The following is a 24,269-nucleotide window of genomic DNA, read 5'->3' as shown; positions in this document are numbered from 1 at the left end:
CTTGACTCCGTACGTGGTTTGATCTAAGAGGACCTAGATACAGGGTCTGAGGTTTACCACTCGATTTGTTCCTTATTCCAATGACACAAGTGGGGAACAAAAGCCAGCTGTATTCGGAGGACCCTTGCTACCCCCTTAAGAATACACAGGCTTTCTGCCAAAGAAGAATTCTGCACCTCATCTCTTCCACAACATGAAAAGCTGATTTTCTCTTTCAGGGGCACACTGGTCCTCGTAAATGATAGCCAACTTCGGATGGTGCCAGTTGTCCATTTTGTTATCCCTTTACTCAGTTAAATACACGCATGTGGTTTATGTCCGAAGCAAGATTGTTCTTTAGCCTGTGCTGTAACACATTGCTGACTTTATACACATTGCTGACTTTATTTTGTGGCTTAAAGGAGATGCCAAAAAACAGACGAGTGGTTCCACAGCATTAGATTTACTCCCTATAAAAAGGTCTTAAATAAAATGTTTTTGCTTTTGCTTTGATCTTCTATCCCTTTTATTCTGTTTGACCAAACCCAAGTTTCTCATTTAAAACCAAACAGATACCACTACTCACCAGGAACTTGCCCCTTACATCATGGGAATCTCCTCTTTGAAGACAGGCAGAACTTCTGACACCTAAAGGAGAAAGGAAAAGAGGCATAACTTATCAGAAGGGAGAAAATGCAGGCAGCCACCCCAATGCTTGTTAAACCCCAATGCCAGTTAAAAACCAGACAGGGTGAGATGCACAGCGAGTAACAAAAGCATCATTTTTTTGGGGTTTTTTTGGCTGACTCTTCTGAAATGAGTGACAGACGAAAGACAATGAAGTTCTGATCCTACAAGGCTTTCCTTGAGGGTGTTCAGAGCAAGTTCTCTCATTGCTTAGGTACTTAGGGCAAGCAGGAAATGGAAAATCCCACATTTTAGCATCCCCAAAACCCCCCAATGGTGCTAATATTATATACCAGAAATACCCTTCAGTGATCCAGCATAGCAGATATGACCTGCTCTGCTAGTCCAGTGGAGATATGACATCTTAAAAACAGTCATATTAGGGTGTGGTGCAGTTCTAAGAAGGGCACTGGCAGTTCTCAACAGAAGTCCTGTTGCCAGCAGAGTAATTAGGGGTGGGCGAGTGAGGCATTGGCCCCAGGCGCTGATTTAGAGGGGGTGGCAGCAGTAGCAATAACTGGGGGTGGGCATCGGCAGCAGCCAGGGACTGAGTTCCTGGGACATGTGGAACTGACACCCCGTCAGGGTTTTGCCCACGGCACAAATCTTGCTAGTGAGACCTCTTCATGCTGCCTCATTGGACAGGCTCATTTTCTATGCCTGACTTGCTAAGAGCTGGCTTTACCCATCTCTGATTTAGAAAGGAAGAGGCATCAGGGGCAAGACTTGTTTTCAGCAACTACAGCAAATCACTGATGATAAAAAACAGTGACTGAAGGACTGTGTGAGAGAGATGGCAAGTCCTGAAGTCTGCACAGTGTACATTCAGTTTGGAAAGAGGTAGGAAATGAATAATCATGGGAACAGTAAGAATCAGGGAAACCATAGGCAGCAGATGTCACGCTTAAAGTGACTGGCTTTAGAGAAAAGAGCAAGAATATGGGTCACCTCAGTCAGTAGGGAGAGAGAGCATCACCTTCATTTTTAATGTAAACTAAAGGATTTGGAGAGAAATCTCTCCCTGGCTTGTTATTGAACTGAATGGGAAGCTGGAAAATCTGAAAAAAGATTGGGAAGGAAGACCAGGGAATTTTTTGCTTCTTTTCATCAAGTTAGAAATCTAGCAAAAGTACTACTAAACTCCCAGGTCCTTTCTGCTGGATCTGTCTTCTCCAAAAGGAAGAGATGACTGGAATCCCTGAAAGAACAAAGCTACTGGAAAGACTAGGAGGCCAGGCAGTATTATACAACTGAAATCACCGGGATGTCATTAGAGTAGCTAAAGCTGTACATTGATACAGAGTGGGTGCATGTACATGTGCTGTTTACTGCAGAGGTGACTAATTAGCTCTGCAGTGAAGTGTCACTATACATGAGCCCGTATTAGGGTGTAGTAAATTAATTAACTCCACTGTAAAACAGTACAGTCTGGGACAAGTACTATGCTAAAGCAGAGTAGTTGCATGCATTGAAATGCACTTGTAAGATGATGAGCACAGATGGATGTGGCACACGAGTGTTACAGTGCAGGGGCTGCCTGCCAGCTAGCCCCACTCCGTAGCACCTTCATGACCAAACCAGCCCTTCTGCAGCATGCTGAGCCGAGGCGGAGCAGCCCTGGGCCGGAAGGCTGACTCCCTGAGCTCCCTGCCAGCTGGGGTTGCTTTGCCACAGCCCAAAGTGCTGTGGTCCCCAGTGCACGTGTAAATGCTGTGCCCAGGAGCAATAAACTCTGCTGCAAACTGCCCCAGGGTTTATTGCCATGTGCTAATTGCATGTGTAGGTGCACCCAGTTAGAAGAAAATTGCACCCATTTGGTCCAATTTCAAAGAAAATCAGGCAATACACCGGGGGTGGGCAAAATGGCCAATCTGTCCAGCAGCTGGACTCCATTTCCCAGCAGCCCCTGCCCACATGGCTGGGGCTGGTCTCCATGGAGACCCCAGGGGTTGCCAGGAAGACCAAAGGCAGCTATGCTGGCAGCGCAGGCAGTAGTGCAGGGCAGGGGGCTACTCCAGAGCCGCTGGGATTTTGCAACTGGGGGCAGCTTGCTCCGGAGCTAGGGCAGAGCTGTGATTTGTAGCCTGCATGCTCTGGGCAGGGGCGCGCAAGCAGGGGATCACGGCTCTGCCCCGGCGACAGCCTGGTCTAGAGCAGGGGCAGAACCGTGATTCCGGGGCAGCTGGGAAATGGAGTCCACAGCCGACCAGATCTGGTCTACTTTGCCCACCCTGTGATACACGCATCCCCTGAGCTGTAATTTTCAGAAGCAATTAGTTACTGTCACCGGGGACAGCTTTTTGTACTCTCAGGCCTCGTGCTTTTCACTTCTCTTGAGAACAAGCTCCAAGATTCTTCAACTCTCGGACCCTGTGCAGGATGCAGCACCCTCTGCAGGGACCAGACACCCCACGCTGAAGTTTGCAGTAACCCAAAACAGCCTTAAAATCATGCTGGTAGGAGTAAAAGCATAATCATAAGAAAGGAAGGGGTTTAGAAACAACATAAGTGTTTCTCTTACTTTGACAGCAAGGCTAGAGGCCTAATCTCTTAGAGTTTGGGCCTCAATCTTCTTCTTTTACCCCTGTATCCACCAATCTTTGACAGTTTAGGTTTAAATCCAGCACAAATCCTTTGTTTTCAATTTCTTAAGCCCCTTCTTCTGTGCTGTTGCTCAGTTCAGCAGAGCGTCACAGGTGGTACTTCCAAGGAAATGGCTCTTGCACTTTTCCTCAAAATTTTGGTAGATGGATTGCTACTTGAAAATGCTGTACTTTTCCCTGCCTATATTCAACTAGTCCAGGGGTAAGCCAGGCCATTCTATCCAGCCCGCGGGACTCTTAAAAAAATTAGTAAATTAATATTTATTTGCTCCTGGCTGCCTGCCAAAGCTGACAGGAGCAGTAGGAACCAGGGGAGCCCTCAGCAGAACGGAGCAGCCCAGCCCTGCCCACTCCCAGCCATTTCACTCTCATCCTGCCCCCGCCGTGCTTTGGCACCACGTGGCTCCTGGCTGTACTGCCGCACCGGGGAGCACAGGGCCACGCCAGCACGAACATGTGTGTGTGTGTGCGCGTGCAGGCAGAGGCAGAGTGTCTGCGTGCGCATGTTCGTAGGGCGAGTCCCACACGCACACCCCACCATACACAAGCACCCACACCCCCCTTGCACTGCCATACATGCAGACCCCCCACATCCCCTCATACACCCCAGCCATGCCCCCACACACCCCATACCCGCACACTCACAGCCCCTATACGCACCCCCCCATGATAGACAAGAGTAGGGCTTCATTTTAAGCTGCTGTGCAATCACCTCTACGTACACCACACAAATGCATGTAAAACAGGACAAAAATAGTTTTTGAAACCAAATTAATGAATGTTGTAGATGTTTGCTTTTTAAAATATAATCTGGCATTCTTCTGGTTCCGAGATGACAAAACCCCTTGCTGAAAGCAGTGCTTCCGGGGGGCGAGGGAAGGGACTTCAGGTGACAAAGGTCAGGGGGTGGGACTTCCAGTCACAAGATGGTGACTGGGGGCGGGGCACCTGTCAAGAGGCGGGGCTACCCATGCAGCCCTCAACAGTTTGCCAAAACTTGGTAAGCGGCTCTCTGCCCAAAATAATTGCCTGCCCCTGAAGTAGCCTCTTCTCAAATTTACCCCGTTTTCATACAGTCAATCCCCTTATAACAACCAGACAAACATGTAGTAGTCATAAATATTATAGGCAGTCATAAATATTACAACAGGCATCTCTGAGCCGAATGCTGATAGCAGTTATTTTGTTGGAAAATTATTATATCTGTGACTTTGGCTGAGAGAAAGCCCACATCTCCAACCTATTTTAAACTGGTGTTGCTACTCAGGATATTAGACTAAATCTTGCAATATTCTGTTTTTTTTCTTAAAATTGAGTATTCTGGAGGCAAGTGATTTTGAAAGAAATCTCAGATTCAACACAGTAGATGGAAAATGAAAATTAAACCCAAACGTATTATGTATTTTCATCAGTCTTATGATTCTTTGGTCCCTGGCATGATTTTTGGATGCCTGAGGCTGCCAATGCAAGAATTAAATCAGGTGATAAGCAATCACGTATCTAGTACATTTCATTCACGCATTTCTAAGAATTTACAATAGGTAGGCAATCATCATAGCCTTTCGTGCCTGAGTTTTCCTCATCTGTGAAATGGTAATGAGCCTTGCCCATGTTACCTCATCAAGTATTTGTCTACACAGGCAGTTATTCCCGAGTTCTTTATGCTGAGTTGGTTTAATTCGGTGAAAGCAACACTCTTGCAAATAAAGCATGGGGTAAAACACGCATGCAGGAAATTAACTGCTACTAGCCAATTTGCTTTTAAGTTCACACTTTACCTTAATCTGAATTAAATTCCCAGTGTACACAAACCCTGAGGTACTGACAGAAATGAGAACAGAACCCACATCTCCTGACTCCCCGCTCACTAACCTACTTTTTATGGTCCAAGCTGCCTCCAGAAAGAAAAGGGTGACTGAGCTCTTCCGCTAATAAAAACATTTTAATGATTTACAAAATCATGGGGGCTCTTTCTTTACTGTCCGAGCCCCCAAGGTCTGGAACAGCCTGCCACCGGAGGTGGTTCAAGCGCCTTCATTGAACACCTTCAAGATGAAACTGGATGCTTATCTTGCTGGGATCCTATGACCCCAGCTGACTTCCTGCCGTTTTGGCAGGGGGCTGGACTCGATGATCTTCCGAGGTCCCTTCCAGCCCTGATGTCTATGAAATCTATGAAAAATATCTGTTAGAAATGGATTCTATAAGCACAAACGTTCCCAGGCAGGCTTTGCAAACCAAACGGTACTGCACCAAAAACTGGAAAGCAAAACAGCTGTTCATTGCTCACGCTGAATGGAAGCGATTCCCCAAGATAAATGGACTGTCAGGAGCTCTTTAGCAATCTAAAACACACATCTAGAAGGGATGCATCCGTGGGACAGAGGGACGAAGAGGAGAAATAACAGCCTGACAGAAGTGTTCCTTTGGGATTATTAGAACTGGAGGAAAAGCACTGATTTTTGCATAATAAAATTACATTAACGCAAAAGGAAACTGAATTGGGAGCCTTCGAAGAGTTTCTGTCTTTAGCTGTGCTTGCTCTTAAAGACAAGACCTCTGACTTTTCCTCAGAAGATGCCAACACAGTAGTTTAAACCCTACTGAAGGTGCAGAGAAAGTGTCAGTGTGCAACAGAACACATGCATAATGAAAAACATCTGCCGGCAGAAAGCTGCCCGAGGATTTTCTAGCTCTTCCTATGTGCACTTCACATAATACATTTCTGCGCAGACACAAGCTTTCTAGCTCCAGCATTCCCCAGGGGGGTGCTCACAATGCAGAGCTCTAGCAGGAGTGGGAGAGGCAGTGGGTATGTGTTAGGTTTTCCCTTTCTATCAGCAGAAATCTAATAGGCATCAAAAAGTGTTGTTTCCTTCCCAAACTAAAACAAGACTATATTGCAGTCTTGTTAGTGAAAAGAGGGCTGATTAAGTAATCACGGGCTCGTAGCCCCCTCTTCCTTTTTTTAAAGACATCATCCTTCACTAAATTAGTTTCATCATTGACCACAAATATCTTGATTCATAATCAGGAAACCTCCCACTTCAGCTAACCAGTGCATTCCAGATCCGTCATGTCACATGAACTGAGCAAAAAGACTTGCTCAATTTGGTTGTTATCCCTCCATCCACAAGAGCTACAGAGAGCTTCCCGTGTCTGCGTCTGCGCTGCCCTGTCCTTCCCATGCCTGGGCAGCGGAGGCTTGTCTAAAGGAAGAATGCACTGGAGAGGAAATGTGGTAAGCGCACTGCGTCATGCTGGGGTCACAACGTCTGAAGCACAGCTTTTTAGCTTGAACTGGTGACTCTTCCCAGGCCTTTTACCCGAGTTCTTTTTTCTACCAATAACATAGGGTTACTGTGTTTTTAGTTTAAAAAAAGAGGACATCTGCAGGGGGGGGACGGGGGCTGCTGCTGCCCCTCACTCCTGACCCACAGTACCCTGCCCCCCAAACCATGCTGGTGCCCCTCACTTCCAACCTGCAGCCCCCACCATCCCCGCTCATACCCCTCACTACTGACCCACAGCCTCCTGCCCCTCCCAGCCATCCCCGAAAAACTCCCCCAACCCCTTCCTCTGCCCTGCTGCAGCCCCAGCACCAGCAGGCTGTCAGAGTATGTGATGCCCTGCCTCTAATCAACTTTCCCTGCTGCCCCCAGCCACAAGCAGCTCCTTGCTGGAACAGAGGCAGAGCAAAATCCTGGACATTTACAGATATTTAAAAAAACCCACCCAGATGGAGATGGGAGGACCCAAAAAGAGGACATGTTCAGAGAAACCTGGATGTATAGTAACCCTAGATAACATGAGTAGTATTGGATAGAAGTGGTACATCAATTATCAAGACTGGGGTGTGTTTCTTTCTGTGGGAACACAATATTTCAGAGAATTTAAGAGTTCTTTAAGGGACATAAGCACTGCAAATTAGCCAGGCCCCTAGTTGGGCTCTTGCAAGTGGGCCCTGGCATCCAAAGCAGTGAGTACTTCCTGGGTGCGCATAAGATGGTGCAGGTGTGGAGAAAAATCTAGCTGAAACAAAGCTTCAAACCCAATGTGGACTATGCTGATGTTGGCAGAGGTGCAAAGAAAGCAGAGTGGATAAAAATCAACCATTACAAAAAACCCACCCCCCCCCCCCCCCCCCCCCCCACTGGATTTTTTAAATTTAATCTTTTTATTTTTGTTAAGATGCTTTTTTTTTTAACCTATATAAAGATAGCTTTAATTTAAGATATATTAAAGCTCAAAGACATCATCATGGAATAGGGATTGTAACTTCTAATTATATACCATTTGAGACAATATATTCATGTAACATTTTTAGAAAAGTATTATAAATAGGTCACAACATGCCATGAACTATATTAGTGGCCCAATCTTATGGGGTTCCCAGAGGCTCCTCTATAGATTAGTTAAGATTAAAGAAAACCACTCTGCCCAATGTGACTCAGTGCTCAGTCTAGAAAAGGGGTAGGCAACATTTTTTGGCTGGAGTGCTAGAAAACCCACAATGTCTACCTTGGAAGGTGCCAGAGTGCCAGAAAAACAAAATGAGGGCAGGGGAAGGTACATGGCAGGATGCACTGCATATTAGTATATTTAATAATAATAATAAATGTTACCTTTGTTGTTGTGTATTCCTTTTTTGTTGAGCATGTTGCAATGAGAGAGAGAGAGAGAGAGAGAGAGAAAGAAAGGAGAGCAGAGAGCGAACCAGGCACACACGCACACAGAGAACCACGTGCACAAACACAGAGAACCAGAAGACACCCAGAACAGACACATGCACACAAACATCCAGAACCAGACACATGTTTGCGCACAGACACACAGAACCAGACAGAGGCAAACAAACACACAGAACCAGTTGTGCAGGCACATGGAGCCAGGCTCCTGGGCCACTGGACAAAGTCCAACCCAACAATGCCCTGGTCCCGCCAGAGCCCCTATGCTACTCTGGGAGCCAGCCCCTGGGCTGCAGCACAGCTCACTGAGGCCCTGGCCTAGAGCCTGCCCAACAGCGCACCCACCCCGCACAGTTAAGCCCGCAAACGGTGCGGTGCTCCTGGCAAGGGGCAGCGCCAGCCTCATCCTGGTGCGTGAGCTGGGGCTGGGCTTGGAGTGGGTGGGTGTCAGGCAAGCTCAGCTGAAAGCAGCCTGGGCTCTGTGATTGGCAGCAGCTACCAGAGCCTGGGCTGGCAGCAGCCGGGAAGCTGCAAACAGCTACTCCGGCATCAGCTCCATACTGGTGGGTGTACACATGCCTCAGAGTGGACGGTGGGGATAAGGCCTGAGGCAGCACAGCCCTTCTGCTGTCCGCTCTGAGGTGCATGTGCAGTTGGTGCCAGCATGGAGCTGATGCTGGGGCTGTGGAGCCCGGCGCAGCTGTTTGCAGCCTGCCCACTGCCTGCTGCAGCTGCCCAGAGCCCAGACTGGCTACAAACAGCTGTGCCGGGCTCTGGAGCCCAGTCATCAGCCCTGTGCCAGGAGCGGGGGAGAGACCACTGCCCCATGCCCCTCCCCCACTGTCTGCTCCGAGGCACGTGTGCATCCACCAGTATGGAGCTAATGCCGGAGCCTGGAGCAGATGTTTGCAGCCTGCTGGCTGCAGCTGGCCCAGGCTCTGGGTAGTTGCTGCCAACCACAGAGCCTGGTCTGCTTGCAGCAGGACTTGTAGCCGCCCAGCTGCCTGCTGAGAGCTGCCTAGGCTTCGTGGCTGGCAGCAGCTGCCTAGAGCTCAGGCTGGTGGTGGCGTGCCGAGCAAAATGGCCTTGCATGCCATGCTTGGCACACGTGCTGGGGGTTGCTGACCCCTGGTCTAGAAGATCCCATTAAGCATCTCCGTGATGCTTGGCTTCAGTTTTCAAACTGTGGATAACATCCTTGTTAACAGCAGTATATGGAGATAAGAGATAACAGATCTGACTACCTACCCATCAGCCCTATTGTCTCTCTGTAAGTTTGTGTATACAGAGTCAAGCCCTTAACTCTCTCTAAAAGTGTTTCAAGAAATTAAATGGATAGAGGACTGTTGGGGTGGAGTAGATCTGGGCAAGGAGGAGTTTGGAGACAAATGCAAGAAGAAACAAAAGAGAAGCACTTTGAGTCGACTATTCCAGAAGTCTTGAGGGATAAGTTTCTGAGTATAGCTTCTCCATTGATCTGAGATCTAGTGAGGGAATGGTATGGTAGAAGGGAAAACTGAACATGGCAGCAGGCTTGCTAGGCTGTAAACGAGACCCCATTTGGGAATATTTTAACAAAAATTATATCAAACAACAAGAATGCATTTTTTGTAGAAAACAATGATTAAATTGAGGCTTCCTGACCTGTGATTTAAATTGTGGTTTAAATCATGATTTAAATCGATTAGATTTAAATTTAATCTACCCTGAAAGTACCTGAAAAATGTCTACATGGAGATCCTGCCTGCCTCCAATAATTCCTCAAATCAACAAGAAACATTCAAGCAGGCAAAGCATCAGAAAGGGCATAATGGCAGCAATTCTTGGAAGTTTCCCTTTAAAACGGGAACCCTGAGGCTCATAGCTTTTGAGTATATGCAGTGCAGCCCTGGTCTGATATTTTTCACTCTGTCAAATACATGTATTTTTCTAAAAATTACCATAATAAAAACTACAACCCTAGTGATCTGAATGATTTCTAACACTGAAATAGAATGTCTTATACTGAACTGAATATTCACAGCTGTGCAGGAAATGTATGGTTTGCAGTCTGTAGATTATACACTATTATAGTATGATTACCAGCTATAAACTTTTTAGAAATCTGTATCAACATGTCTAAAATTCACATCATACGAGTGGATCCTGGTGTCACAGGGCAGACATTTTTTCATTCTGTGATTATGAGAGCAGTCCCCATAAAGAACGTAGGGAATTATTGCTCACGTTTAACACGGAGAGCAAGACATGTGACAATGGGCTTAAACCAGCGGCGGGCAATTATTTTAGCTGGAGGGCTGGCTAACGAGTTTTGGTAAGCTGTTGAGGGCCACAAGGGTAGCCCTGCTACTTTATAGGTGCCCTGCCCCCTGGCCACCATCTTGGGACAGGAAGTGTCACCCCTAACCTCTGAACTTTGACACCTGAAGTCCCTCCCCTTGCTCTGGAAGTACTCCTTTTGGGAGAGGAGGAGGGGTGTGCCATCTTGGAAAAAAACAAATCACATACTAAAAAAATCAAACACTGATTATAACATACTTTAATTTAATTAAAAAAAATCACTGGTCCCAATTTGTATGTTTGCATAGTATATATAGAGGTGATTACATACTAGCTCAAAATACGGTGTTACTCTTGTATATTATGTGTGGGGGGGTAAGGGAGTGTATGTGGGGTGTGTGGGGTGGGAGGTGTGGATGGGGTGTATGTATGGGTGTGAGCTGAGTGTGTGATTAAGGTGGGGATGTGCGAGTATGGTGGGGGGTGCGAGTGCGTGTGGGGCAGCGGGTATGTGCGCGAGTATGGTGGGGAGTGGGGTGCGTGGGAGTGCATGTGGAAGGGTGTGGTGGTATGGTAGGAGGTGGAGTATGTGGGAGGGTATGGCTGTGTTGGGGGGGGAGAAGTTCTTAGAGTTCCTGGAGTGCGAGAGTCCATGGAGCCACGTGTAGTGGCAGCGACCAGAGCCAGCTCTGCCTGGCCCCTCAGCACGCAGCTCCTGCACTCCTGCCCGAGTCCCCGGGCACACATGGCAGCAGCAAGCAGGACCAGCCCAGCAGGCCCCACAGTGCACAGCTCTCACATTCCTGCACGAGTTCTTGGCTGCACATGGTGTCAGCGTGTGGGCTCGACCCCACCCAGCCCCAAGTGTGAGGCTCCCATGCTCCTGCAGCGTGTAGGGTTAGCCCAGCCCAGCCCCATAGCACACAGCTCCCTGCATTCTGGGCCACCTTTCTCCCAACAGGAGTCCCTGCTCCCGGCCCAGTGGGGCCCTTACCTAAATTTCCACTCTCCTGGGAAGAAGGACTAGGAAACAGCCACGGAGTGGCCAGACAAAAACCTCTGCCAGGCAGAAGCTTCTCGTCTCTAGAGCTCCCTACCTGGTCAGGCCAGGCTGGGGTGGGGGTTGGTTGCTTAGCATGGAGGCACCAGCTTGCAGAGGGGATGCGAGGGCCAGGGCCCAGGATAATTCTTTTGGCTTACGGAGGGGCTCCACAGGCCAGGTGGAATCACCCAGCGGGCCAAATCCAGCCTGTGGGCACATTTTGCCTGCCTTTGCTTTAAAACATAGCAAAGACACTTGGAACAAATTTCATGAAAAAGCATCCTAACAAAAGAAACAGTAGGACAGAAGAATAGGCAGCAGCCTAAGATAGTTAAGAGAAGCAAATCTTGCCTCTGTGCAAAAAGGTGGAACAAGAAGATCACAAGGTCCCTTGCAACCGTATGATTCTATAACACATTAGATTTTGGACCTCTATGTTTTCTCAGCATTTTCCAACAGGTAGCAAACTGTGGTGCAACAGAACTGTTCCTTCACCAGGACCATGTTCAGAAAGACTCAAGCATCCACATATGAAATATGTGCTTAAGTATCAGGGATTAGGACCACACTTCCTTTGTGCACATGTCTTAAGCACTGAACTGGAGTCAAATATATAGATTGTACTTGGGGCTCTGCCTCAGACTTCCTGTATCGCTCTGAGCTAGTCACATGATTTGCCTGGGCCTGAATCTCTCTATTGATAAGAGGATAAGTTATGCTTGCATACATGACTGGTATATTATGTAAACTATTTACCATAATTATTCGAATACAAGACAACCCTGAATACAAGACGACCCACAATAACTGGATTCTATCTATGGAAAATTTAAACATTTGTTATAATTTTCCAGGTATAGAATCTAATTATTGGAGGTCTGCCTTGAGTTCGATCCCCTCCCACTGCTACAGTAGGGAAAATGGGGGGGGGGGGGGGGGGGAGAGAAATCAGGTGGTCCCCATGCCTTCTGCAGCCCCTTCCTCCCCCCTACTGTCAGACCCTGCTCTCCCCGAGTGCATGGAAATGAGGGACACATGAAAACAGTGGCTTTGACATAAACATGCCTGCAGTAATTTGCCTATATAAGTACCTATAGACTTAGTTCATCCAGAATTGATGCATTTTTACCTTTTGTGAAACTGCTGCAAGTTTTAGCACAGGTATTCCATAAAGACGCTTTTAAGCAGCATTTTGTACCTACTTACATATAGCACAAACTATGCATGATATCTGTCTGAAGCCAAAAGACTTATGATTTACCACATAGTTCACTGGGCTGGGCCCCAGCAGAACCAACAGCATTTCAAGCTATAGCTCAGTGCTGCCTGTTTATAAATGTCTTGTTTTGTGCAAAGACATACGCGATCACGGTCAGCAGAGTTCACGGGGAATTTTGCTTTCAGTTAATTGCTGCTGTACGGCCAGCTGGGGGAATCTAACTTTTTTTTTCCCTAGTGGGCCTCAGTTGAAGTGGAGGCTGTTCTTTGACTGTAGACAGTAGGTATGACTGATGCACCCTGATATATGTTACAGTCTAATAAAGTTGGGACCTACCTAACTCACAGTGAGAGAAAGCAATTTTCGCAGCTTGGTTGCAACCCGAAGAGCGGATTTCATGGTCATTTTGCAGCAGTGCCGCTCCTCGGGCTGATTGGCAGAAAGGCCTTGCCCCTTTTTGCTGACTGGCAGAGGCCCCAGGGAGAGGAGGGACAAGGGGGCAGTTGCCATCTTGACTGCTGGCTGCCCTTCATGTGGCCATGCCCCTTACGGGTGATTGATGGAAAGACACGAGGGGGCAGCTGCCAGAACCAGCCAGCACCTTTCCCTCCCAGGTGGGCTGTGAGGTCAGGCCACAGCAGCAGTGAGGACTGCTGGCTCCTACTGGGGAGCCAACATTTTATTAATTTTTTTTTGGTTGATTTCCTTGGAAGTTGTGGCAAATACCATTTTTTTGTGGCAATCACCATCTTTTGTTGTTTCTGCAAAAATCGTGAAACTGTGATTTAAGTAGGTCCCTACTAATGAGGGAAGCCTTGTGGCGTGGAAGCCTTGATGGCAACACATATAATTTCTGGGGGTTTGTGGAAGAGAAGGAGCAAATCCATTACCACTAGGAGGTCTAAAATCAAAAAGGCCGCTTCGTACTCTGTTCCTCCTCCCTCGTGAACAGGTACAACCCCTTCCTGCCCATCCTACCTGCATCAGTTTTACAGATCTGACTGTGCACAAACGGAGGTGAAGGGAAGCATAATACATCATAGTAGGGGATGTTTCAGAGTACAGACTTAAAAGCTCTGGAAGGGAATTACCTCTGTTCCTCCCCATAACGCACATGAGAGAGGAAACTCTTATTTCACATAGTGAGGTCCTGGTCCATAGCTGAAACTCTTAGCTTCTCCTGCAATCTAATTAATAGTGTGCAATGCTGCACTGGCTACCTTTGCTATTTTAGCCTGCAACATTAGTTATACTAGTGATAAAGCCTGCTATGGTGCTTCCTCTTCACTAAGCCGGATATGCAAGTATCTTTTGCCTTCAAAATGATATATAAATTGGAACAAGAGAAACAACAGACCAAAACCTTTTCCTCAAGTTTTCCCTAAATTCTACACATTATGTTCAAATAGTTGGAAGTAGAGGAGGAAGAGGCAGGTGAAAAATAAGCTGTTAGGAGACGGGGAGAAAGAGAAGAAAAAAAAATTACCAGCTGGTCAGAAAGTGCCCAGGTAGCTTTTGGCTGCTGTTGTTGCATCAGGTTTAAGAGTCACCCCACAAAGAACATTTCCCAATGTTTGTGTATCACACTGGGATGACACTAAGGCTTTTTGCAGATTTTCCATGAAAAACTCTAAGAGACGCTCATCCCAGAATAGGTGGCAGATGGTGGTTGGGGCATTTTTCTGGGAAAGGTGAGACCAGGTTCAAGTTTCTGCTCTGACCAGTCCAGGTGAGGGATTTGAACAGCCCAGATCTCATGCGGATGGCCCAGCCCCCAGGTTATAGGCGACGCCGAGGCAAGTCTCAGCTCCATCAAGACGGTTCCCATGAAAAGTTTCAGTTTTGACAGAATGACATTTTCTGATGAAAAACTGTTTTGTCAGAAAATTCCCAGCCAACTTGAGAACACCACTCTGCGTGCCTGAATATGGTAAACAGCAGCTGCCCATGTGTCTGGCAGTAGAGATTAGTTCATCACATTATGCTCCTACCTCAAACAACTTAATTTTGCTGAGATGTAGGTGATCTAAGCCCTATGCAAGTGAGGCAAAGGAGAAACTAATGTATTTACCTTACCAAGGTAAAGGATAGCAGCGTAAAACCCTATCCATGTAAAGCTCAATAGCAGTAGTGAAGTCCCTATTGGGCTTTACGGAGGCTTTTAGCATTTCCTATTTGGGATTAAAAAATAAAGTAACCATCTAGGAATCTATTTCCTGCTCCTTCACACACTCAGACAAGTCACACAGTCTCTCCAGGCCTCAATCCCCCATCCTTAAATTCTGTCAGTCACAACTTAGCGTTTTTTCTAACGAAAACCCTTTACTCAAAGTGGATCGTGCCCGTTTTTCAGCAATTCCCTCATCTCATTTTTCAGCTATAGGTGTGATCTATGAAAACAATACCCTATTTTTTTTTTTTTTTGCTATTCCTTTATTTCTTCAAAGAGGAGCATTTTCTTGAAGGCTGAAAAATCTCAGTTTCATGAGCCATTTTAAATTGGCAGCAACAATTTCTGCGAGGAACAGATCTGAATGCATAAGAAAATTCAGCCAGAGCAAGGCATTTGTCCCATGCTCTGACCTGTCTTCTAAACAAACACAAAGTTTATCATTAATTTATTTGGTTTTAAATGGATTGAAACATTTTGGACTATTCTCCCTCTGCACCTCCCTCTCCACATTGAGACTGTCACTCTTTAGATAGCTACATATGTTGCAGCGCACCAAGGACTGTAGCTTGAACTGTGCTAGTAATAGCATTGGAAAACAGTTGTCAGACACTCTTCAGCGAGAACTGTGATTGATAACTGTTTTCCAACACAGTTGTTACTACCATAGCATGGTTGCAGGAAAGTCTTCTTGTTTAACATACATAAAAGCACAATTAAGGTATGGATTATTCCGCCTCTAGTTAATTTACAACCTATTGCTGTATATAGTATTAATATTATTGCAGGCCCGGGAATCGCATTGTGAGCTTGGTATAAATACACAGGAGGGTAAATGGAATTGATGTTATATAACCCATGAATGCATACAGGATTTATGCCAAATAACCGCATGCCCGTCACCTCTTTGCCAATCTTTCAGTTTGTGACAATGGGAGTTAAGAGTAAAAATGACAGGGTCACATTTGAAAATCAATTTAAGGAAATAAACCTAGGAACAAATGATCCTTTGTGATGTGGATCAAACTAATAATTTGTTCAAGGATTGATTTAAGTGATCTTGGTGATTCAGGAAGAAATGGGTGAAGTTATAATTAGTTCAGGTTTATTAGAGATGTCACATCATAATCAATAGTAAATTATGTGATCCGCCGTAAAACAATGTGATGAACAGTCTTGGGGTTTTTTGGGCTGCAGAGAGCCAACGCCGTTTAGGTACTTATAGATCCCATTAGTGCAATACCTGATCGTCTCACACTTTTGTAATGCAGGCAGTCCCAGAATACAGTCACTTTTCCCCATATTATACTGATGGTGAACCAAGGCCTAGAGAAACTAAGGCCCAGACCTGCAAAAGGAGTCCAGTGCCTAAATGTCATTGATTTCAATGGGAATTAAGCACCTAAATACCTGTGGGCCTGGGCCTACTGTGAGACTTGGTAATCATTAAGGCAGAATGACTGACCTAATTCCTAGTCCAGTTGCTTAAGGTCAGATATATGCCTACTATGACAGGCAGAAAGCATTTGTCCTATCCCTTTCATTTCATCCTTATTTTGAAAAGGAAAACCACAATACTGGAAAGAAGAGAATAATACTGTGCAGTTAGCCAATGCCCAAATTTTGTTATTAAAAAAATGTGGTTCTCTTATCCGGGTTTTTGGTCCATGTCTTCTTTTGGCTGAGCTATAAGCATTGATGTGTTAGCACTTTCCTGCCAAACACAGCAGTAGTCAGGGTAGAAGTGGTAAAGGAAACAACATGAACACAGAGTGGAACGATAAAACAAGAAATCACGTTGCTCCCCTTTTCAGATTATTCTGTTTGCAGTACACCCGTAGGAACTCTGGCTATTACATGTTGCCTAGCCTCTTCTTTTCATTCAGTAAATGCCTCCGTGTATTTACAACTGTAATGTTAAATGAAGTACAATCTAGTAAGCAGCCTCTAAGACCATGCCAGATGACCTATTTTCAGCTAGAAGTACTCATCTACAAGGCATTGAGGACATTGTTGGAAAGGTTGCCAGGAGTCCTCTGTATACTGGTCACTCAGTTTCTCCGCATTTAGCTTTGACTGCTCTCATAACTGGAAACTATAAACCAGCCTATTTTATTACACGTTTTCAGCTGGTGAAGGAAAAGCATAAGTCATGCAACCTAATGCTGGAAGACTTAACAAACAAGTCGGGGGATTATGTGGGCCTTTCAGACAGCTCTCCTAAAAACATTCCCGGCTGCACAGAAGAACAGAGGGCCATCAAGAGTTGTCACTTGTTCGGGAGAACTGGTCAAGGAAAATATTTTGCAGTCTGGATAAAGCAAACAATGAAGATGCTGTCAGGGAGCAAACACAGCCTTCATCCCGATGATCATGGAAGGTCTCTGCAGGCAGAGGAGCTGCACTGTCATTCCACTGTACTGCAGAGAGCAAGTTGCACAAGGGTACAACACTCAGCATTAAGTACAGCTCGAGCATCAATAGACTCCCTGAGACCTTCTGGTTCTACCACTACCCCAGAGCCCGGTGGGGGGGGTGTACAAGAGGTACCCATGAAGTAAGCTTGTTCCAGCTTTGGTTGGGAGAAGAGGAAAAATGTTTCCCTCCATACCATGGGGATATGCAGTGCAGCTTACTCCACACAGGCTGGGCACCAAGTCCAATATTTGATCTTGAAGTCAGGGTAACCTGTTCTCTCTCTTCCCCTTTCCCCCTAGATGTCAAATGTTTTAAAAGGCTAGGAATGTAAAGAGCTGGAATGAACGTTTCCCTTGTAGCCTGCACATTTCACAAATCTTTAAAGCTTTCATACTGGTTCATCACCCGTCAAGAGATAACAGTCATAAGGAAGTCCTGCACTCCAGAATTTTACTGCGGGGTCTAGAGACCACAGGGCATGCAGGGTTGGGTACTTCATGTAAAAAAAAAAGGGTTTCAGGCATTTTTTTTAAAGGTAAATACTGTATTTTATTGATTAGTTTGAAGAATCGTGCACTCTAGAGGTTGGGTCAAGTTTGCAGCCACAGAAATAACTGGTGTTAGAGCTTTCTACCCAACTCGGAATCCAGAATGAAAATGGCATTTTGTAGGAGTAAATCTTGCTCCTGTTTAACAAATTTGCTGCTGACTTTGCAGGATAGAGCCCAGAATATAGATGGCACGACTCTCGTTCCATTATGGACAGCTGTTCAAGAAGGTGGCATTTCCACTATTTTAAAATACTAGGGAATGGATGGCATACAGCAGACATCTGATCCTGAAAATGTCAAGCAGGACATCTATTTAATGTGAGCAAAAAAGCCCTTTCCCAACTCTCCCCTTGTTCTTCCAATGTGACTCTTCAAAGTCTCTGAAACCCTACATGGCCCCTCCTTTTGGAGGGATCAGATCTATTGCATCAAAAAGCAGGCAGGAAGAGTTCTAGCGCATAAAACCCATTTTTGCACACTTTTGTCTGGGTCAGGACTGCTATTGATTCTGAAAATACCTTACCCTTTTTTCCCTTTTATTAAAGGCTCTTTTACGTCTGTTTAAAAAAAACCAAACACCAAACATTAGAAATAAAGTCTAATGTCCACCAGTGCTAATGTTTAGTTTTGTCAGGTGACTCCACATCAAAAGATAGGGCTTTCTAGTTTGAAATTTTTTTTCTGTGTCTCCTAAAAATGTCTGGCTTAATTTTTTAATCCAGTAGATGCCCGCTTCTTAGACTTCTTGTTTTTAAGAAACACTGTATTACACGTCTGTTACGAGATCTACCCAGCCATTGTCAGCTGGCAAGGTTTTGAAGGTAGAAGCACAGGCTACGGCTTACTATGAAAGCCACATTTGTTTCATGGTTAATTCTTTCTGCTTCCCCGTTACCCACTGGAATTTGCTGAAACCAAGGTCATAAGTCATTTGGTACAGCAACTTGTGTCTGTAGGCTGCCCAGCACAACACAACCTTTACGGAGGAACCTACCTGCTTCAGCAATATAAATAGTAAGGCCGGCTGATGTCTTGTTAAAGACAGGATTCTGTTTGCAGCGATTCAGCCCACAAAGCATCTCTAGCTGACACAGCTACCTGCTACACTAGCAAGGGAAGCGAGGAGGATGCACGTTTAGGGACTCTGCCTCTGAACAGCCCCAGTCTGAAGTTGCAGCAATTCAGAAAAATCCACTGGAAACTCAAGCTGACAGCTGAAAAAAAAAATTAGGAGAGGCAGGGAAGTCTAATTAACTCTCAGTGAAAACCAAGAGCTAATGAACTAGCTCTCAAGTGCTTTTCAGGATGCAGTTCTTCTCATCTGGGGAGATGCTCTTGCACATTTTGTCAGCAATGCAGCACTGGGAAGATCTAAATGTTGCCCAGAAGCCTGATTAACAAGTGTGCTTCTGCTGGAGACTGCTTTAGCTCTTTGGCAAGGCCCTCGCTTCATAGGGAAATGGGCATGCCACAAGCAGGAACAATGCGTGTGCATGGCTGAATGTTGGAGTCCATGTGAACCTGCCGGCTGCTGCTCATTTCTTCCTTGGCTGCAGGACTCAAACTGGAGCAATCAGTTGTCCCCAGGAAGGTTGTCCTGGCAGAACACTAATCCCTAGCAGGGAGCTGCATAGTTTTTATTTCATTTTCCCAAGGGTGGGGGTGGAGGGCACAGAAAACTAGATACTTTTCCCCAAACTTGAGAAATACAAACAAAGATTTTTAAACTGCTGGGGTCCAGTAGCTTAATAACCTTTCAATAAAAAATGATGAGAAAGATCAGACAAGATTTTGTCTGGATGATTTTGCCAAATTTAAGTACATTCAAGAAATTCCCAGTGCTGCTACATCCAGCATACCACTAATGAGAGTCTGCTGGACTTTGGACACAGCCAGCTTCATCGGGTAACTGGATGCATAGATGTAAGCCTACTTTGAGTTTTGGTACAGCATCTGCATTTGAGCCTTGCATGGGTCTATCACAGGGGCGGGCAATTATTTTGGGCAGAGGGCTGCTTACTGAGTTTTGGCAAGCCATCGAGGGCCGCATGACAGGCAGCCCAGGGCAGATAAATATTAATTTTCTAAATTTTTTAGGGGCCCTGCGGGCCGCATCCAGCCACAGGCCACATTTTGCCCACCCCACGTCTATTGTGACAGAGTTATGAGTGCTAATTTTGTTCATACAGGTGGGTTTTTTGGTTCCTTTTTCACTTTGAGGGAGTCTCCTAACATCTTACTGAGTGATGAGGTCATTCCTCCTTCACCCAAATCAACTGTTAATTCTTGCTTGAACTCTGGCATGGCCTATACCAGCAGTTTCCAAACTCTGACAGATTGCACACCACCAATTTACAATGATACAACCTTAAGCACCGTCAGCAAATTTTTTGTCATATCAAGTAATTAAGGTGTACCACTGACAGGTTGTCTGAGTACCACTGGTGGTACTTGTACCACAGATTGGGAACTGCTGGTCTACACTAACCGGCTGTGTCAGTAGACCCACCCACACCTCCTGCTGCCTGCTGTGCCCCTTTTACAGCTCTGCTTACTCCGAGTTCACTTGTGCTCCCTGCTGGCACAGCGGAGAAAGAAGAACTGCCGGGATTTGGCAGGAGCCACATGCAACAGGCAGAACCCACCTAGGTAGAGAGGTGCCCTGGGGATGTCCTGTGGCAGCTGCCATCATCCATCCTCAGCTCAGGCAGCAGAAGCAGCCTAATTCAGAAAAGGCCATAGTCTTCCCAACTATTTAGTTTCAACTGATTTGGTGTTGTATTCTACTCTCCTCTCCTACAACACACCTGGACAACTTCCCCCATCCCCAAGGCTTTCCTCTTACAAATGAGGGAACTATCACCAATCAGCCACAACTCAGGAGGTCTGCTTAAGCATGTAGTAAATGCTTCTTTGAGTGAGGGGTCTATGCACAGGTATGTACTTAATTCATGATTTTGCAGAAACCATGAATCTGGGATTATCTGCAAAATCAATTTACAGCCCACAAAAACTGTTTAGTCTCTCTGCAATTTAGGTATGTCCCTATCTATGCATCCTTCATAATAAACCTGGGGTCCAGTTATTGTCCACCTTACAATGGTGGAGTGACTTCTCTCCCATCCTCCACCACCCCATTTAACCAATTAAAGGCTTTGCATACAATTTTTAATGTACTCTTAATTGCAGAACTGTTGGTGTATTATAATCTGAACTTCTGTCTTATGCCATGTGTTAACTGACTGGTTGGAGCTTTGTGAGGTTTCCATGAAAGCCGCTTGAAAAATAAGTTTGGGGTGAATCATATTAAATAGAGAAAGCAAAATGAATTACTAGCTATGCTGAAAAATCTAGGCCAGGGTTTTCCTTACTAAGTCTCCAGGTATCTTTCAAACAGTAACAGATATCAGGAGCCTTAAAATATGCACACAGTTACAATGCTTGCTGATTAAAAGCTGACTTACAGTGCTTAGTAAACTTAAGACATGAGCAGTGAATATTAAAATCATCGTGTCATCAGTTTTTTGAAGCCTTATATAAACACTGTGCTGCTCATTTATTCCTTTTCTAGCTCTTTCTCCCCATGCAAAATCTGGTGAGAGAACATCCTTTGGCAAAAACCAAGTGTTTAAAACACGGGGGCCTGGGCTCAGGTTAAAACAGTGATGATATGGATGAGCTGAGAGCAGACAACGTGACCATCCTCATGCACAGGACGAAAGATGCATCCTAAGCTGTTCTTACCCGAACCTTACAAAAGAGCAGCAGCACAGGAACAGACTTTGGTGTTATGACTTTGATAGGGGAAGGAAAATGCCAAGGGATTTAAACAGGGAGAAACTCACTGACAGAATGAAAACCCTTCCACTTTACCTAGATTGTGAGTGTAAAATGAATGTATTAGAGAGGAGAAGAGGACACTTTTGCAAGTGTTTTTAAGGCTTTGTAACAATTAAGTGCTTCATGTTCTGGTCCCCACTCTTGACCTGCTCCACCTGGGTCAAAAGAGCTTCTCTTGGAGCCTGCTGAGGAAAGACTGAACTCTGCACCTTCCCCATATCGGTGCCTTGTCTTCTCTATCTCCGACGGCACCACCAGAAAGGGTGAGGAACCAGTAGATTCATATTCTCTCTCTCATTCCCAAATTCCTCTGAATTAGCAGGGGTGCTGAGGGACTTTTGTCCCCATCACCTTTACACTGCAGTGTCTGAGCATCTCAATCATTACTGAATTTAATATCATGAGGGAGGGAAGGATCACACTTTCAGAGACAACACATAGAATGATTAAGAGATTTGCCCAATGTCACACCAAAAGCCGGTTGCAGAGGAGGGAACCGAAGGACCATATTCTAAATCCTAGACCTGTGTACCACAAAATACTCCTTCCTACCAGCACCCATGAGGCTATCTCCAGGTTCATCTCCGTATCCAAACGCTTCACTAGAACTGCTTGCAATATTATATAGGCCCACTGACCACTGAGAGAACAAAGGCACAGCAGTTAAGGCATCTCATGGCCATCTCAGTGAAGAAAGCTTGAGCCCCACTTCAGACTTACTCCAACAACGCCCCAATCAACTTAGCTATAAATGGATAGTTGGTCATTTTGGCCAGCTCGTTAAAAGGCAGCTGGGCAAGGTGCTAGCTGCATCGCTCCCTGGTGTGCTGCTGCCTATAGAAATAGGCCATTAGACTTGAGCAGACCTTTGACCTTTTCTGACTTATACAGGCTATAGCATTCATGTCGACAGGAAGTTCAAATACACTGTTGCAGTTTATACTTATTAGAGCTGTTGTGCAAATTAGTTAACACACAACTAGCTACGTTAATTGAATGTTTAATGGACACACTCATGCTGGATTCAGAAGCGGATGGTGCCAACGTCGCATAGATGTCATCAGGGGAAGCAGCCAGCAAAGCTTAGATTTGCACAGAATATTCTGGAGGCGGAAGGATGTGGCGTAAAACATTTTGTACGGCAAACAAGCAATGTCCTTATAATGAAGCCCAGCCCTCTGAAGCCTTTCAGGGCAGTTAGCGCTCCCTTGAGCTTGGCTTTGGGTATGTTTGCTACCTGATTTCTCTCATTTGATGACATCTTCCCTATTACCAGCGAGCACAGCACAGCACAGCAGTATTTACCAGCAGATTTCCCTCCAACGCATCCCTCTCTGTCCAAATGGAAACTGTGACCCTGTTGAGGCGTATGCTGAATTTATATTCAAGGTTATTTATAATTCAGAGCTAGCCCTTCACATGCTGGCATTTTCCAGACTAACAGCCAACTGGTGATCTCCTCATGGGCCTAGGAGCCAGATCTACATAGTGCCGATCCCATCTCTGTTGCTAGCAACCATCTGTGATCCCAGACAAGTTACACTCTGTGCCGAAGCTTGTTCATCTCTGAAGTGACGGACAATACTTTCAGGATTTCTCTCACTGGGGGGTTGCAAGGAATTATTCAGTAGCTCTTAAAGTACTTGTCTACGCTGGGCATGTCTACACATGCAGTGGTTACTGCGCAGTCATTTAGTACTTGCTTAAGAAAGTATTAAATGACTGCACAGTAACTGGCTTTACTGCGCAGTCCCAATGCTGCTTGGCTATTTTAGCAGCTACTGCACAGTAGTATCGGCATCACGGTACATGCCTGGTGACACTACATCACCACAGCAATGAGCTACAGTGATGTAGCTCATCACTATGACGATGTAGTCTCTCGTGTAGACACGCCCACTATGTGGCAGCAAGTCCTGGCACTGAGATGCTCAAGTACACCCCACCTACATACACTGGCAAGATGGCTTTGGATTCATCCTTTGAAGGTGCTCTCAGGTGTGGTAGAGACAGGGTGCCGGAGCAGAAGAAGAAGACAGAAGCTGCAGCAGCCTAACCAGCCTGCCTGCCTCTGACCATAGGTAAGCAGGACGTGCTCTGGCCTGTCACTCCTTGGACTCCCCACCGCTTCGCTATCCTCAACCCTGGATTTTACGCAGGAAGATACTACGGCAGTGAAAGGAAAGCTCCAGTCCTGGACATTGCTCCATGTGTCAGCCCTCTTTGCTTGCATGAAGTGGAGTCTGCAATGAGACAGGTACCTGTGAACGGGGAACGCTGCAGCTTGGGTAACTGTCTGTAATACTTTGGTGAGGAATAGAGCCTAGGGCTATTCTTATTGGAGGCTGCTATGTACAGCTTGTTCCTCTGGTACTCAAAGGGTTACCTATTACACTTATTTCTGTGACCATCACTGCTAAAACAAAAAAAAAAAAAAAAAAAAAAAAAAAAAAAAAAAAAAAAAATCACTCCAGCAAAACCACTTATTCTGTACATATGAGAAAGGGCTATAAAGCAAGAGTGACCTGTACAAACACTGGTAACTCAGAAATGCACACATCTGCCCCAACCTGCACATTCAATGGGCCAAGTTCTACTAACAGACCAGTGCTTGTTTGGATTGCCTGCTGGAGATAAGGAGGTTGGGGAGCAGGAGCGAGGGGAGCAGGGTGCACGTGTGCCACCCGCACGTGTACCTGCTTACCTCGGCGGAGGCGGCAGCAGCTGAAGCAGCAGCGGAGGAAGCCAGCGGCGGGGGGGGCAACAAGCGGATCCCCCCCAAGGAAAGGGGG

General features: G+C 45.9%; 1 protein-coding gene across 6 annotated transcripts in view; it reads right to left on the bottom strand.

The window, feature by feature from the left end:
* Positions 1-24,269, bottom strand: part of ZHX2 (zinc fingers and homeoboxes 2) — a 128,337-nt gene that overhangs the window by 67,300 nt on the left and 36,768 nt on the right. For 5 of the 6 annotated variants that reach the window (XR_003095179.1, XM_006028444.3, XM_025209887.1 and 2 more), the window contains exon 2: positions 566-627. The gene's annotated coding sequence lies outside the window, so the exon portion shown is untranslated. Of the gene's footprint in view, positions 1-565; positions 628-24,269 lie in introns of those variants that run through there. The other variant, XM_025209888.1, reaches the window with a different exon arrangement.

The sequence above is a fragment of the Alligator sinensis genome, unplaced genomic scaffold (genome assembly GCF_000455745.1).
Source record: "Alligator sinensis unplaced genomic scaffold, ASM45574v1 scaffold681_1, whole genome shotgun sequence".
NCBI lineage: Eukaryota > Metazoa > Chordata > Crocodylia > Alligatoridae > Alligator > Alligator sinensis.
The sequence above is the reverse complement of the archived record's forward strand: the minus strand, read 5'-3'. Positions and strand labels throughout refer to the sequence as shown.